The sequence below is a fragment of the Lactuca sativa genome, chromosome 1, assembly GCF_002870075.4.
Source record: "Lactuca sativa cultivar Salinas chromosome 1, Lsat_Salinas_v11, whole genome shotgun sequence".
Classification (NCBI taxonomy): Eukaryota; Viridiplantae; Streptophyta; class Magnoliopsida; order Asterales; family Asteraceae; genus Lactuca; species Lactuca sativa.
In genome coordinates this window covers 144,471,936-144,488,170 of record NC_056623.2, presented here as the reverse complement: position 1 = coordinate 144,488,170, position 16,235 = coordinate 144,471,936, and the positions used below count along the sequence as shown (strand labels likewise).

Sequence of the window (16,235 nt, the reverse complement as noted above, 5' to 3'; positions counted from 1 at the left end):
GTTAACGCATTCGTCTTTTTTATTTATTCATAGGTTTGTTTTCTACACCACTCCAACCTCTTGCTTTGCATTTTATACGATTTTTGTTACTGTTTTCTTCTTTTCCCTCATTTTTTCACCATTTTCTGTTTTATATATATATATATATATATATATATATATATATATATATATATATATAACTTTAATGTGCTTACTTTTTTCTTCAGGGCTATCTTGATGTTGATTTTGGGTTTTTGTTGAACACAATTGTGTTCTTGATGTCAACTGACATTCACTCAGTACCTCAAGAACATCTAACACCATCTTGCAAATACCATTTTTTTTATGGTATCAGCAGATGAAGATAGACAAAAAATGGAATAAAAAAGGAGTCGATTTGCATCCGGTAGCAATTCAATCTTCAAATATGTTTCTTGCTAGATTTTTTTTGTTGTTAGTGATGGAACAAGTAATATGATAGTTAAATATATCTTTTTTTTTGTATTTGCTTTTAGTTGTAGAAAACAATAGAATAGACAAAGAAGTTGTCGTTAAAAGATATTAGGTGAGTTATCTAGAGTTCAAATTGATTGAGTAGTTGATAAAATAATATAAAAAAGTGGTCAATATTTATCTGTACGATCATAAAAAATAGAAGTGGTCAAATAATTTTATAATTTTGCCTCTAAAATAAAATGAAACTTTTCTTTTGGACCAAAAAAGAGTATCGAAAAACTCCCAAAATAAGAAGCCCAACACTCAGATGAACACACTCCTTAAAAAAAAATAAAAAATGCTTTTATTTTTTACTGTATTTTTAATATATTTTTCCTATTTTATGTAGATACCAAACGGTTTCTTTCATGTTGATCCTCATCTTAGAAACCTTGAAATTGGCTCGGATGAATAATTAATCATGAATCATTAATATACTATGATTTTGGTATGATGAGGGAGATTAAATCCTTGACCAGAAAAAGATTGATAGATCTTTTCATGCAATTTATGAAAAAGTTGCAAAAAATGTATGATTTTTTTTTATTTAATTTTCTAATACTGTAAAGCAGGGACACCATAATGTAGTTTTTTAAGTACTCGAATAGAATTTATATTTGGATTAAGATTAAAAAGTATTATGTTATCATTACAGATTATGAACAATTTCATAAGTCTTGAAGCGTTTCAACCCATTGGAGACATGTCGTCAATATGTAAAAGTTGAGATAAGAAGTGTGAGAAAAATATTTGAAGCTATGGAGCATTTGAGGTTATTAGGTATGTATTGTATGTAGTTCTTTAGTTTACATTCATATCCTTAAGCCGTTATTAGATGCTTAAGCTATTGAGACAAAAAAAAAATGTAATGACTATGTACTATCAAAGTTTATTATCGGGAAGATTTGGGATTTTTATGTATAGAAGGTTGATTATCAAAACAAAATATATCCACTTCTAAGAATTTATAAAATTTATATATTTTCCAGTATAACCAACGAAAGAATGGTGCTTTGCCATCAAGTTCCATTTGGCCTTATTTCTTACTTTCTTAGATAATATATCATCGAGGTAATGGGATACAATCCCTTTCACTGGAATAAAAAACCAACCGTGAGACACTATACTTGGGAATCTTTGTAGTTAGGTCATTCTTAAGATTCATACATTTGAAGACCAAACGTGTTCTAACCTTATTCCATAATATGCATGTTTTCTAAAAGTGCAATTCTTATCTGATTTATATGGTTGTATTATTGTATAACTTTGTATTTTTTAACAGAAGCAAGAATCACACATGATGAGAGCCGAAGTATGTGTAAAAAGGATATGAAAGTGGATGTAACCCAAAAATGGATGTTGGAAAATCAATTCCATATCCTTCACTTGCATTAACCAATATATTTGCTTTCCAAGATCCAATATAGTTAAATCGAATGCATACGTTGTCAAAAAGGATCTCAGGTTTGGCTTATTTATTTATTTTTAATTTCCTTATAGGTAAATTGACATTTTCATTATTAAAATGATGTATGTGTGAAGTAAGTATGAACAAAGAGCGTTTCTTTTTTTCTTTTTTTTTTTGCAGTCATCTAAAGTTTGGTAAATGACCATTTTACACTTCTTTTTTAGGGCGTTTTATTTTCATTTTTTTGTAAAATCTTTTAACTTTTGCATTATAAGAGTATTGATTATGGACTGCACATCTATACGAATTATTCTAACTTCTTGAGAGCTCAATATGAAGTCACCTCATAGGAATTTGAAATTCAAAAAGCTTTTTAACTCACCACCAAATAAATTTCTCATCGGTGATTTTGTCATGCTCTCCATTAGAAAATTAGCCTTTCAGGTATACTCAGACGGTTGGATTTGATTATGGACTGCACATCTACACGAACTTGTTCCTTATTATAGTTTCCAATTTCAATTTTGAAGAGTAGACTCTTCCTATATTCAAGAACTGTTGAGTTTTATGCCAACTTATTGGTACAAAAAAAGCATTTATGTTATTTGATTATGTCCAATGATCATCAACACCAGTCTTTGGTAACTTCATCACCTTAGAAAGTGGAACAATAACATCAAAGGGGAGAGGAGTGTAAACATCATATATGTCTGGAACTAAGAAAATCAATGGCTGCAATAAAAAATGCAAAAGAGCTTGAAGGAATAATTCTTTTTGAAAGGTTAATTTTTTTTTTTTTAAAAAATAACATGTTACAATGAGTCAAATGTAATTCTCACAAGTGTTTAAGGACTCTCCTACACCAATCATATTATTATTATTACAAATCAATAAAACATTAACTCGAAGAAAATATAAAAAGTTGTAATTTTTTTTGAAAAAAACATGAACTTACTAGAAGATCATTCATAAATCGACTAATAGCACTAAAAGCTCCAAATGTAGCACCAATTTGCATTGCATTAAATGATACATCAACAAGAAAGAAAAAAGACAACTGACATTGGTTCCCGAACTTAAGAAGAGTATAAATTAAAAATATATCGTATTGAATGTACTCATATGTGACAAGGTCGTCCAACTAATAAAACAAAAAACGTTGTTTACAAAGAGGTCCTTCATCGGTTATAGATATTCAAGCATTTCATTGTTTTTTTCAATGTTACCAATAAAACTAATTCTATTTCTGTTACTTTCTATTTAATTATTGTGCCAACTTTTTATACTTTTATATGTATTTTTATATGTTACCCGTGTTTTACGCGGGTCATAATCTAGTTGAAATTAAAAAAAAAAAAAAAAAAAAAAAGGAAGCAACTTGACAAGAGCCTACCATTGTTTTTTCATATCATTGTTTTATTTAACTAAAAAGTCCACATATAATAACTATAAGAAGTAAAAAAGAAAAAGAAACAAAAAAAGAGAATAAAAAGTACAAGCTTAAAAAGAACCATGCATAAATTTATAAAAGACAAAATTGCAAAAATGGTCCTGTGGTATTCATTTTTTTGGGGTTTTGGTCCAAACCACGGACTTTTTGGATTCGTGGTCCTTTTGGGTTAGTTTCATTGTAAAACTGGTCCCCGATAAACTTGAAAAGACGATTTTTCCCTTTTAATTTGTTTTTTCCATTTACTTAATTATTTTTTTCTTTTATTTAAATATAAATGTTAAATCAAATCAAATGGGACCCGCCTGTCCTCTCTCTCTCTCTCTCTCTCTCACTTCCTTCCTTCAGTCATGCCTTCCCGTTTTTCTTCACCACCGGGGAAGAGGTTGTCGGCCACCGAGGCTTCCTTCTCCTTCATCCTCCGGCTGAGCAACACCACCCAAACACCCCTAAAGATCGTCTCCTCCCCCTTCGTGTGTTGCTACTAGCGCCAAGGAAAAAGAACCAAGGAGGGCTCGTCAGAGATTGGCTGCCCCTCTCTTCCTCAAGATTTCTCAGCCACCACCGGAGCAAGCTTTATTCCTTTATTTCTCTAGTGTTTGCTTCTTATTTTTCGAGATCGAATACGCACATCATTTATTTGTATTTGGTTACCAGAATTTCTAGGTTTTTGAAACAATTTCTGGGTTTCTGATCCTTGTTCAAGAAACAAGATGGAGTTGGCTATAGATTCAAACTTATCCTTGACTTCTCCTCCGTTGGTATCGTATTGGCTGAATCGACATTGAGTGAACAAATGGTGAAAGTTTAAGATCGATTTATGGTCAATTAATTGTGGTAGTGGTAAGAAATCAAATACATCGTCTCCGATTCAGGGGCCTTCGTTTTTTTTCGAGAGCCCTACACCACCTCCTTGTCGTTGAAAACAAAATTAAAATTAGACTAGCTCTCATATGGGGATGTTGAAATAGGAACTGAAATCTAGAGATGGGGAAGATGAAAAACTAAAACATCGCAAGTCACCACCATCACCATCGATATGGGTTCCATTTTTACAGGTGTATGCATGTGTGTGTTGAATTTGAACATGAAGTTAGTTTCTAGGTTTTGTTAGAGGTGGAAAATCTTTTTATGGGTTATGATAAGGAAGTAATTAGGTATTATTCATAACTCAAATCTTGTTCAAGTAGAAGAACTTGGAGCTTGGGAGTAGTCTCAGTGGAGAGAGAGAGAGAGAGAGAGAGAGAGAGAGAAAGAGGTGGGTCCCATTCTTATTTGTTTAATTATTAAAATAAATAAAATAGTATTATATTTAAAAAGAAATGAAATAAAAATGGAAAATAAATACCCCAAGGGTATTACAGTCATTTCACAATTCGGAGGGACCAAAAACACAATGAAACTATGTCAAAAGGACCACGAAGCCAAAAAAGACATGGTTTGGATTAAAACCTCAAAAAAATGCATACCACAGGGACCATTTTTGTAGTTTTGTCTTTATAAAAATATATTTAAAATAAATAAATAGATCATGCTAATGCTTCAATTGAACATGAAAATATCACAAAAGAGAAAGAAAATAGCCACAATGATAATGAAAATAATGTTACTAATGAGAATGAAATTGGTAATGAAAATAATGTCATTAATTAGAATGAAAATAACAATAATGAGAATGAAATTGAAAATGATAATGAAAATAATGTCAATGATAGAGAATGAAAATAAAACTAATGATAATGAAATAAAATTTCACTAATGAAAATGAAAATGATAATGAAAATAATACTAGTAATGAAAATGATATTAATGAAAATGATCATAAATTTGTTCTTCCTTTAAATATTTATGATCTACGTAAGTGGGATAATATTGACAATAGAGTAAAAGAAAAATTAGTTGAAAAATGATCAATTAGAGAATGTATTCTTGTGTTTCCTAAAAATAGTTTATCTAGACATTTTTCTTATGATACCTACACTAAAAAACTATGTAATTGTGAAATAAGTGTTCGGTTAGTTTGTTCTAAACGAGTAGATAAAGTGTATTGTTTTTGTTTTAAATTATTTGAACCTATTTAATAATAATCAAATTTCTTTAGCAGATAACAGATATAACAATTGGAAACATCTTTTTGAAAGACTTGATGAACATGAAAATAATGCTCAAACATATTTTATGTGTGCGATGTTAGAATAAGCTAAGAGTAAGATTAAATAAGATTAAATAAGAATGAAATGATTGATAAAGACTTACAACAAAAATATATAAAAGAAAAAGAACCTTGTAGACAAACACATAACATGTAATAGCATATATCTAATTAAATATATACCTCAAACGCATATGACATACCACAGTACTCTATGATAATCTGTTCTATAAGAATAATCGTGTCACCCTAAATCGTTCAAATACAAAAGATAATAATAATAATTAAAAATTAAAAAAAAAATTGATATATTAAGAATTTTAATTTTCTCTTAGATGGCACATTTTTTACGATAAACATAAGCTTCTATTAATCAAATTGATTATCATTGTTCATTGATTTTATCTGTCCACTTACTCTTTCTTCTTTCTTCTCAGTTCCACGTTTGCTTACAAAAGTGGAGTGGTTTGGTTGCTTTTTTTTTCTTAGCTCCTCTGTGTTATGCAATTTGGGTATATGTATAAAAACCGACCCAACCCGAAACCCAATCCACTTCATCAAAGTTGCAAATTGAAATCGCCCAATCTCTATAATTTGCATAATCCGTTTTTCACGAGTGACAAAAAATTAATTAAATCATTTGTTGCCTAACATCAATTTATCCATGATCAACCTCCCTTCTTTCTCAAAACAATATTAATATCTACCATTTGATTCCAAATTAAACTATTTAAATGATTTAATACTAGACTTTGTCAGATTAGAGTGAAGCTGTGATGGAATATTAAGAAAATTTAGAATAAAACAGATTTTGATTCGGGAAAATGAATCAAAATAAACAAATGATTCGATATAACAAAATCATCATATATCATATATGTATTTACCTCAGCAGTAAATATCTCGCTTATATGCCACATACACGATGTTTTGTAGGACTGTTCACTATTCGGATAAAACCGAATTATCCAATTGGACAATTTGGATTGGACTATTTGGTTCGGATATTCGGATTTTTGGATTGGTTTTCAACAAAACCGAATTATTATTTTGGATTTTGGATTGGTTTTGGTTTATAAAATAAGAACCGAATAGTTCAAAAAAACCGAATAAACATTTATTATTTATCTATTTATAATATATATATCTATAGTTTTTTAATAATTTTGTAATTTATTTTTTCAAATAGGAACGTTTCACCCGATAAAAAAACATTAATATGCATTTTCACTCAAAAGTTTTCTATCTATAAAATATTTAACTATAATATATCTTCTTATTAGTTGTTTATAAATTTCAAATCATAACTAAGTAATTTGTTTTTGCTTCTTGTGTAAAGTTTAGTAATATTATAAATATTTGTCGTTTTAAAATGTTTCAGTTTTTGAAAACCGAATTATAAAAACCGATCCAACCCAATTATAATTGGATCGGATTGGATTGGATTTAAATTTAGTTTCGACTATTTAGATCCATGTTTTGAAAACCGAAATCAATTTGGATTCACTTGATTGGATCGGATCAAACCAATTCATCCAAACGAACACCCCTCTTGTAGTTAGGAAGACAAGTAGAATAGCTTCTATCAAAGGGTCTTAATCCTTGAAAAATATATTCACTTATTTACCATTTATAATCATTGATTCCATGAGTGGCAAGAAAATCATAAAATACCTAAAAAAACAAGAAATTTTAGTATATAAAAATGATTTAGATAGTAACAAATAGATTCAATAAATAAATTATGGTAAATGTCACAAAAAACACTCTTTTTACACACAAATTCGATTTTGACACCGTGTTTTTTTTGTGTCAATTTTGACACTGTGTTTTCCAATTTGTTACAATTCTGACCACTCGACCGGTTAACCAGGTTACATGCTGACGTGGCATAATGACATGTCAGTTTTTGATGACGTGATATGCTGACATGATATGCTGACGTGTAACACCGTGAATTCCAAAAACAAAATTTTTCATTTAAATAATCAATTTAAATTTTAAAACACTTGTTTATGATCTTATTCATATTCGAATTACAAAACATAGTTCCATTTTCATTTGAATAGACAACCAGGATCCTCCAAAATACAACTCTTTCCTCGGTGTGTACAATCGAGCCGATGCCATTCCGCGTTACTGAAAGAACCTGAAACAACATAACATAAATACTGTAAGCACGAAGCTTAGTGAGTTCCCCAATATACCTTACGCACATACGCCTTCCGGCCGGACCTTTCGGTCCACATAACATTGCCTTCCGGCCCGGACCTTTCGATCCACATAATATTGCCTTCCGGCCCGTAACATAATCGCCTTCCGGCCCATAACAGTATAAACATAACACATGTAACATAACGCACATAACACATAAGTCATACATCATACCGTTCTTCCTATCACATGAAGTCTCGCCTTCCGGCCCGTATAAGTATACATCATATAAGCATACATCACATATAAAGCATCTACCTCTCTAGCCATAGCATAAATATAACACATACGACCTTCCGGTCTCTCAATCAAACCCTTCCGGGTAAAGTATAGTGAGAAGACTCACCTCGCGGACACTGGAAGATAGCAACTCCTGAAATCCCTTGCACTTGATCCTCCGAGCTACAAGCTCCCTGTAACACCATATATCCCTTAGTAATACTTCTATCTTCCACGTTAACTGACCCTAAGAAATCACACCGGTCCACTCTGGTCAACAGCCCATTGTCAGCTCGACTGGACTCGGCGAGTTCCCTGGCGACTCGGCGAGTCTGGTCGTCCTTCAATCCTCTAAGAGTCCCCTTCTACTCGTCGAGTATCCTCTTTGACTCGACGAGTTACTCCTGGAAGAATCGCGGGGCCACCCCGACTCTACTCGCCGAGTCTGAAGAACAAACTCGGCGAGTCCCAGTAAATCTTCAAGCTACTCGCCGAGTCTGATCATCCGACTCGGCGAGTCCACGCCATGCAGTCGATCGAACTGCTTCCTGAGATACATATATTCCCGAATATACAAACATGGGACCTTCTGGACCTCTAAGGGTCCTAATACAAGGTTATAAACATTGGATAACGACACAACAATCCATCTAATCTCCAAATGGGTTTCATAAACCCTAAATTCGTGTACACATCAAAATAACAGGAATGATCCGAAACATAACCTGAAAACGTACTCTCTGTGTCCCCAAACCTCAGAACTCGATCCCCTTGATCTTCCTTTGGCCAAAATCCTTCCTCTTCTTGCACCACAATTCCTTCAAAGTCAATAATGGCCTTCAAGCTTGCTCTAGATGCCACAGTCGATTAGGGTTCTCCTCAATCGGCCAAAAGACGAACAATGACGGCATAAGATCCCTTATATACGTCCCAAACTGAACGGCTAGGGTTTTCCACTGAACAGCGTCGACTCGCCGAGTCCATACCTGGACTCGCCGAGTCCATACCTGGACTCGTCGAGTCCAGTCGCGAACCCGCGACCCAAGCTGAGACCCCACTCGGCGAGTCTGGCTCCAACTCGCCGAGTCTCTCCTTTAAAACACCCCCAAAATGCAATTAAATAATACTTGAGATTTTGGGCTGTTACAATTCTCCCCCACTAGAATTAGACTTCGCCCTCGAAGTCTCACTCTGATAATAGTTCTGGCTGCTGCTCCCGCATCTCACGTTTCGGCTTCCCTAGACACTACCGATCTCTCCCGAGGCCGCTACTGAACCAATACCAGAGGTACCTCCTTGTTCCTCAGAACCTTGATCTTCCGATCTCCGACGGCCACTGGCCTCTCGGGTAACACAGGCTCGCATCCACCTAATCGTTCTCAAGTAGAACCACTGTTGACTCATCCGCTATACACCTCTTCAATTGCGATACATACAAGCGTCATGGATCCGTCCCAATTCCGTTGACAGCTCCAACGATAGGTCACCCTTCCTACCTTCATACCTTCACGAAAAGACCCAACATACCGGGGCCCCCCATTTACCCCTCTTCCTAAATTGAAACACCCCGACAGAAATACGAGGTCGCCGACCGGAATCACATGCTCGTAACGGCGTCTGCCTGCATAACTTTCCTGTTAACTCTAGACGATCACTAACTCTCTTTAACCTGCTGAGTCTGCCTTGTCAACTAAAGTACAAGCTCTGAACTGCTCATCACTCTCTGTAATCGGAAATCACCCAAGATGCACTCTGCTCCAAATCTCAACGATCACTCAACCCATAAGGGTTAGGAAACCCTGAACCACCGGATCCCCGATCCATAGCCCACTTTGCCCATTCTGGACCGACTGAGAGATCCATTCTCCCTCTCGGATCAACTCTCACAAGTTCCCTCTTGCCATCACATACACATACTGAACTAGTCCCAACACTCGCAGGTTGAAAAACCCGATTCACTGATGATATCCTCGAACATCTCCCAAGACGAACCGCTAATATCCGTCCCATACCCTGATCAGAATCACACTGAGAATTCAAGATTCTCTATTCCCTTGCATCCTTTCTGAGTCTCGTCAGTCATCCCAACCCGGATGGGTTCCTACTTCGTTGCCGCAAACACGATGCTCGAAACCATACTTGAAATACTCTAATCATAACTCTGCTCTGCAGCTTTCACTTTCGTGAACTTGCACCCCTTCGGAGTTACACACCTTCCTCTTTTCCTTTTTCCAAGGAACCCTCTTGGCCATAATGCCACTCCAACCGGTGCCACGGTGCTCGCCCCAAGCGACACCACCCTTTTTGCATAACCGCTATCCCCATACTCTGGTTCTCATTGCAGGGCTCTCAATCTCATGCACTCTCTCCACTCATTAAGATCACTGCCTCAGCTAAACAAGATCACTAACCCCAGGGCCCGACCTTCCAATGTAATCACACTGCACATGCACCATCCGCAATCTCAACTGATCCAGCAATACCAACAGAGTCTCCAGCATGACTGGACCGACTCTCATAACACATACTAGCCACTCGAGGCTATATCTCTGTGGGTCCGTACACCCAACTCTACGAACCCTCAGGTTCTAACTCTGGAACCTTCCAGTTCCAGCTCTAGAAACATGCACAACATAATCCCGTGGGATTAATGCAGTACAACCCATCACGTATCTCAAACATACCAATACTCTGATCACATAGCCCCGGTCACTTACTCAAGCTTGATCCTGACCTTCTCTCAGGTCTCCACAATAGAATGCCCTAGGTCTGTATCCCGCCCCGCATACCCGACGCTCACTCTCGTCGGCCTATACTCTGCGCTGACAACCACTGCTGAATCCCAACAGCTAAGCACCCTCACATACTCATCGATCTCCCGGAGAATTTTCTAATTCTCCCCCACTAAAACACTGACTAACTGCCACCGATCGTCATTAACGACCTTACAGAACAATCCTGTACAAAGAGAACGATTACACACTGACTGCTTCCCACAAGCACAAGCAACCTTCAGCAAAACACACATCCTCCCTGATCAACCCGCTCACAAGAATCTAGTCCTTCAATCATCCACTCCACGACTGTAGATGCTACCCGACAATCAACCCAGTGCCGCATCTCCCCTAACAACCCCCACGGACGATAACCAAAGGAATCCGCAACAATAACCCATAACCAAATCCACAATCTGCCCAAGGGATGAACACCACATCGAAAACCGCACAAGACTACTGACACTAAAACACCAATTATAACCATACTCAATCATCAGGGAACAACGAATGCCAAAGCGAAAACCTGAAACACCAATCCATCACCATGCCAGACCCGCGAAACAACGAATACCGCAACGAAATCCATACAAGATACCAGCACAGACAATACGCCAAATCAATGCAAGACAATTAAGACATCCTGAAACATCATACCCGCAGCTGTCTCCGGCACTGCTCCGTCTCCCTCTGTCGCACGCAGATAACCACGACCCTGAGCCCTCTGGGGCTCTGCTCCATCCTGTCCTCCTCAAATCCCGAATTGGCACTGACTGCCAACCATCCCGTGCACAGTGCCCCTCCTTTCCGCACTTGCGGCATGCACCACCAGACCCGCAAGCTCCGATGTAACCCCTTTTTACTCGATCATCGACACCTATGGTCTCATGCTTCCCTACTGCATCTCTATACTCCACTTATTACTACTCCTGACAATTCTTGCTTTCTTACATACTGCACCCGGTTCTCCCCCACTAGGGTTCGACCAACACCAATTAGTATACAATCAACCCACGACTATCTTTCACCAATGAAATCGTACCTGCCCCAGAAAGGTGCTGTGCAACACCCGATAGTCCCTCCCTTTATGAAGTCAATCAATCCCCTATACTCTGAACCTCTAGCTAACTCTTCAAGAACTTCTCATCACGGCTGCCTCTAATCGTTCCAAATCCCATACTGATCTAATACTAAGCACCTGCACTGCTCGATAACATATCTGGCCAGAAGAATGCACCGCAGCATCATCGTTCCTCTCATCTCAACTCATCAATCCGTATCCAACGCCGGATTTGTCACAAGAACAGGGACTTACTCTCAACATAGACGACAACTCTCCGCACTGCAAAACTCGTCTGAACTCTTCACTGCTACCACTATAACCCAACCTATTATTCTCAATTAGGTGTGGTGTGGTTCTCGGCTACCTCAGCCCCAACTGACTGTCTGTTCACGGTAAATCTCTGTCTCGCGGTACACCCGCTACCTGATGCTCTGAGGAAAGTCATTATCGATAACTACCTGCAGGGTGTACTCCCAAATCCGGAACTGAAACACCCGACCTCTCGCGTCTTGCACACGAGCATAAATGACACTACTCACCCAAAAGGTGACCTCTCCTCTGTCGTCTGATTGCTCAACTCAACTGAAATTTTCCCCTGTTTTGACTCTTACCAAAATACTCTGATAGGCACTCGCTTTTCCCCTCGAAGAACGCCTCTCCGTACTCAATCATGGTCTACAGGCTTGAAACCCATAGCGTCCAAACTCTACCTCATCGGTCATAACCGGGTAACAAGATAGCCACAAGCATCATCCACTACAAACCATGGTACTCATCCCATGACATCCCTCCTCAACATGCTTCGGTGTATGGTACCTGAACCATAGCACCACTCCCCAAGCTGCTCCAACGTATAGCACTCGGACCACAACATCTATCTCAATCTGTTCCGATGTATGGTGCCCGGACCATAACATCACTCTGTATCCGCTCCGATGTATGGTATCCGAACCATAACATCACCCCTCAATCTGTTCCTTAGGACCTTTAGGATGCTCCCTGTATCAAGTATGGGTCCTCTGCTTTCAGTAGTACGGGCCCATACTACCTGCCACATCTACCCATACCTTCCACACGGACCATCCCAGAGTTCCTAAGTAGCTGATCGACCTGCTCTTTTTCACCAATCCCATCTTACATGCTCGCTCCCCAGCGAAATCCTCTACTCTACCCGCGCACCCATCTTGGCTAGGTTTAATCTCTAGCCCATTCCGCCGTCCTCCCACTTCTTTGCTATCAGCTGCTGAAGAGCTCCTGATGATGCCAAACATCTACCTCCTGAGTATCGTCATACTCACTTAGTAGCTGTCTCCCATCATCGAGAACTCCACAAAGCACGAAGCAAGCAGCATTCGAGCATCGAAGCATACATAGGACTCCTTAGCTGTGATAGCTCCACCTTCTCGGCTCATCCTCAGAAGTACCACTGTACTCTGTAGCTCTACCCCTCGTGCGTTCTAACTAGATACCCTCACTCATCACATACACACAAGAGCATAACGCACATATAACAGCAAACCCTAGACTAAGGCATCACAAATCAGGCCACTATAGTCCTAAGATGTGAAATACCTAGCCTGTCTCTAGCATGCAATAATGTCTCATAAAGTGCATAATAGATATTTCATAATACAAAAGTAAGGGTATTTTGGGAAATCACCGTTTGGCTCTGGCTGATTGTACACACTGCTCTTTCTTGCTTTCTCTTTGAACTCTTATTCACTTTTAGAAAACTATTTATTTGAAAACCTTTTCTTAATTCCTCAGTTTGAGTCCAGACTCACCTGTAGGCGCGTCCGAATCCCTCAAACCAAGGCTCTGATACCAATTTGTAACACCGTGAATTCCAAAAACAAAATTTTTCATTTAAATAATCAATTTAAATTTTAAAACACTTGTTTATGATCTTATTCATATTCGAATTACAAAACATAGTTCCATTTTCATTTGAATAGACAACCAGGATCCTCCAAAATACAACTCTTTCCTCGGTGTGTACAATCGAGCCGATGCCATTCCGCGTTACTGAAAGAACCTGAAACAACATAACATAAATACTGTAAGCACGAAGCTTAGTGAGTTCCCCAATATACCTTACGCACATACGCCTTCCGGCCCGGACCTTTCGGTCCACATAACATTGCCTTCTGGCCCGGACCTTTCGATCCACATAATATTGCCTTCCGGCCCGTAACATAATCGCCTTCCGGCCCATAACAGTATAAACATAACACATGTAACATAACGCACATAACACATAAGTCATACATCATACCGTTCTTCCTATCACATGAAGTCTCGCCTTCCGGCCCGTATAAGTATACATCATATAAGCATACATCACATATAAAGCATCTACCTCTCTAGCCATAGCATAAATATAACACATACGACCTTCCGGTCTCTCAATCAAACCCTTCCGGGTAAAGTATAGTGAGAAGACTCACCTCGCGGACACTGGAAGATAGCAACTCCTGAAATCCCTTGCACTTGATCCTCCGAGCTACAAGCTCCCTGTAACACCATATATCCCTTAGTAATACTTCTATCTTCCACGTTAACTGACCCTAAGAAATCACACCGGTCCACTCTGGTCAACAGCCCATTGTCAGCTCGACTGGACTCGGCGAGTTCCCTGGCGACTCGGCGAGTCTGGTCGTCCTTCAATCCTCTAAGAGTCCCCTTCTACTCGTCGAGTATCCTCTTTGACTCGACGAGTTACTCCTGGAAGAATCGCGGGGCCACCCCGACTCTACTCGCCGAGTCTGAAGAACAAACTCGGCGAGTCCCAGTAAATCTTCAAGCTACTCGCCGAGTCTGATCATCCGACTCGGCGAGTCCACGCCATGCAGTCGATCGAACTGCTTCCTGAGATACATATATTCCCGAATATACAAACATGGGACCTTCTGGACCTCTAAGGGTCCTAATACAAGGTTATAAACATTGGATAACGACACAACAATCCATCTAATCTCCAAATGGGTTTCATAAACCCTAAATTCGTGTACACATCAAAATAACAGGAATGATCCGAAACATAACCTGAAAACGTACTCTCTGTGTCCCCAAACCTCAGAACTCGATCCCCTTGATCTTCCTTTGGCCAAAATCCTTCCTCTTCTTGCACCACAATTCCTTCAAAGTCAATAATGGCCTTCAAGCTTGCTCTAGATGCCACAGTCGATTAGGGTTCTCCTCAATCGGCCAAAAGACGAACAATGACGGCATAAGATCCCTTATATACGTCCCAAACTGAACGGCTAGGGTTTTCCACTGAACAGCGTCGACTCGCCGAGTCCATACCTGGACTCGTCGAGTCCAGTCGCGAACCCGCGACCCAAGCTGAGACCCCACTCGGCGAGTCTGGCTCCAACTCGCCGAGTCTCTCCTTTAAAACACCCCCAAAATGCAATTAAATAATACTTGAGATTTTGGGCTGTTACATGACGTGTCAAAATTGATTTTTTTTTCCAAAAAAAACACTAAGTTTTCACCTTTTTCGATTTTAACACTAAGTTTAATTTTTTATTTCAATTTTGACACTATGTTTTTTTTATTCCAATCGAACATCATTTATCAAATTTTGTTCAATTTTGTCTATTTTCCATTTGAAACCGTATAAATATATTTTTTTATTACATTTTAAACCATATAAACATATTTTTTTCGTTTAAAAACCACACTTTTATTTAAATACAAGATGTTTTTTTTCTTACATTTAATTCAATGTTCTAATAAAAGTAATTCTTATTATATTAAGTTTGTCTGTTAAATAGATATGTAATAAAAAAAACACCTTGTATTTAAATAAAAATGTGGTTTTAAACGAAAAAAATATGTTTATACGGTTTAAAATGTAATAAAAAAATATATTTATACGGTTTCAAATGGAAAATAGACAAAATTGAACAAAATTTGATAAATGATATTCGATTGAAACAAAAAAAACATAGTATCAAAATTGAAATAAAAAATTAAACATAGTGTCAAAATCGAAAAAAATGTGAAAACTTAGTGTTTTTTGTGGAAAAAAATCAGTTTTGACACGTCAGCATATCATGTCTGTATACCACGTCATCAAAACTGACATGTCATCATGTCACGTCAGCATGTAACCTGGTTAATCGGTCAAGTGGTCAGAATTGTAACAAATTGGAAAACACAGTGTCAAAATTGACACAAAAAAAAAAAACACGGTGTCAAAATCGAATTTCTATGTAAAAAGAGTGTTTTTTATGCCATTTACCCAATAAATTATTCCAAAAATCATGTATTGGTTTAGTACACTTTCTTCATATATCATGACTATGTGTTCATCAAATTCACCAATGAATTGAATTGGTATCATGTTTGCAAGTTTTTCAACCAACAAAATTAACACCTACTTTGTCAAATCCATCCCAAGATTTGTATGATAACTTGAATGGTTTAGCGTTACGTATGTTTATGTTAGATATTTCATGGACCACTTGATA

At 37.7% G+C, this 16,235-nt stretch overlaps 1 protein-coding gene across 2 annotated transcripts in view; it reads right to left on the bottom strand.

The window, feature by feature from the left end:
- LOC111910015 (uncharacterized) overlaps positions 1-16,235 on the bottom strand; it is a 45,075-nt gene that overhangs the window by 18,645 nt on the left and 10,195 nt on the right. The gene's annotated exons all lie outside the window — the stretch shown is intronic.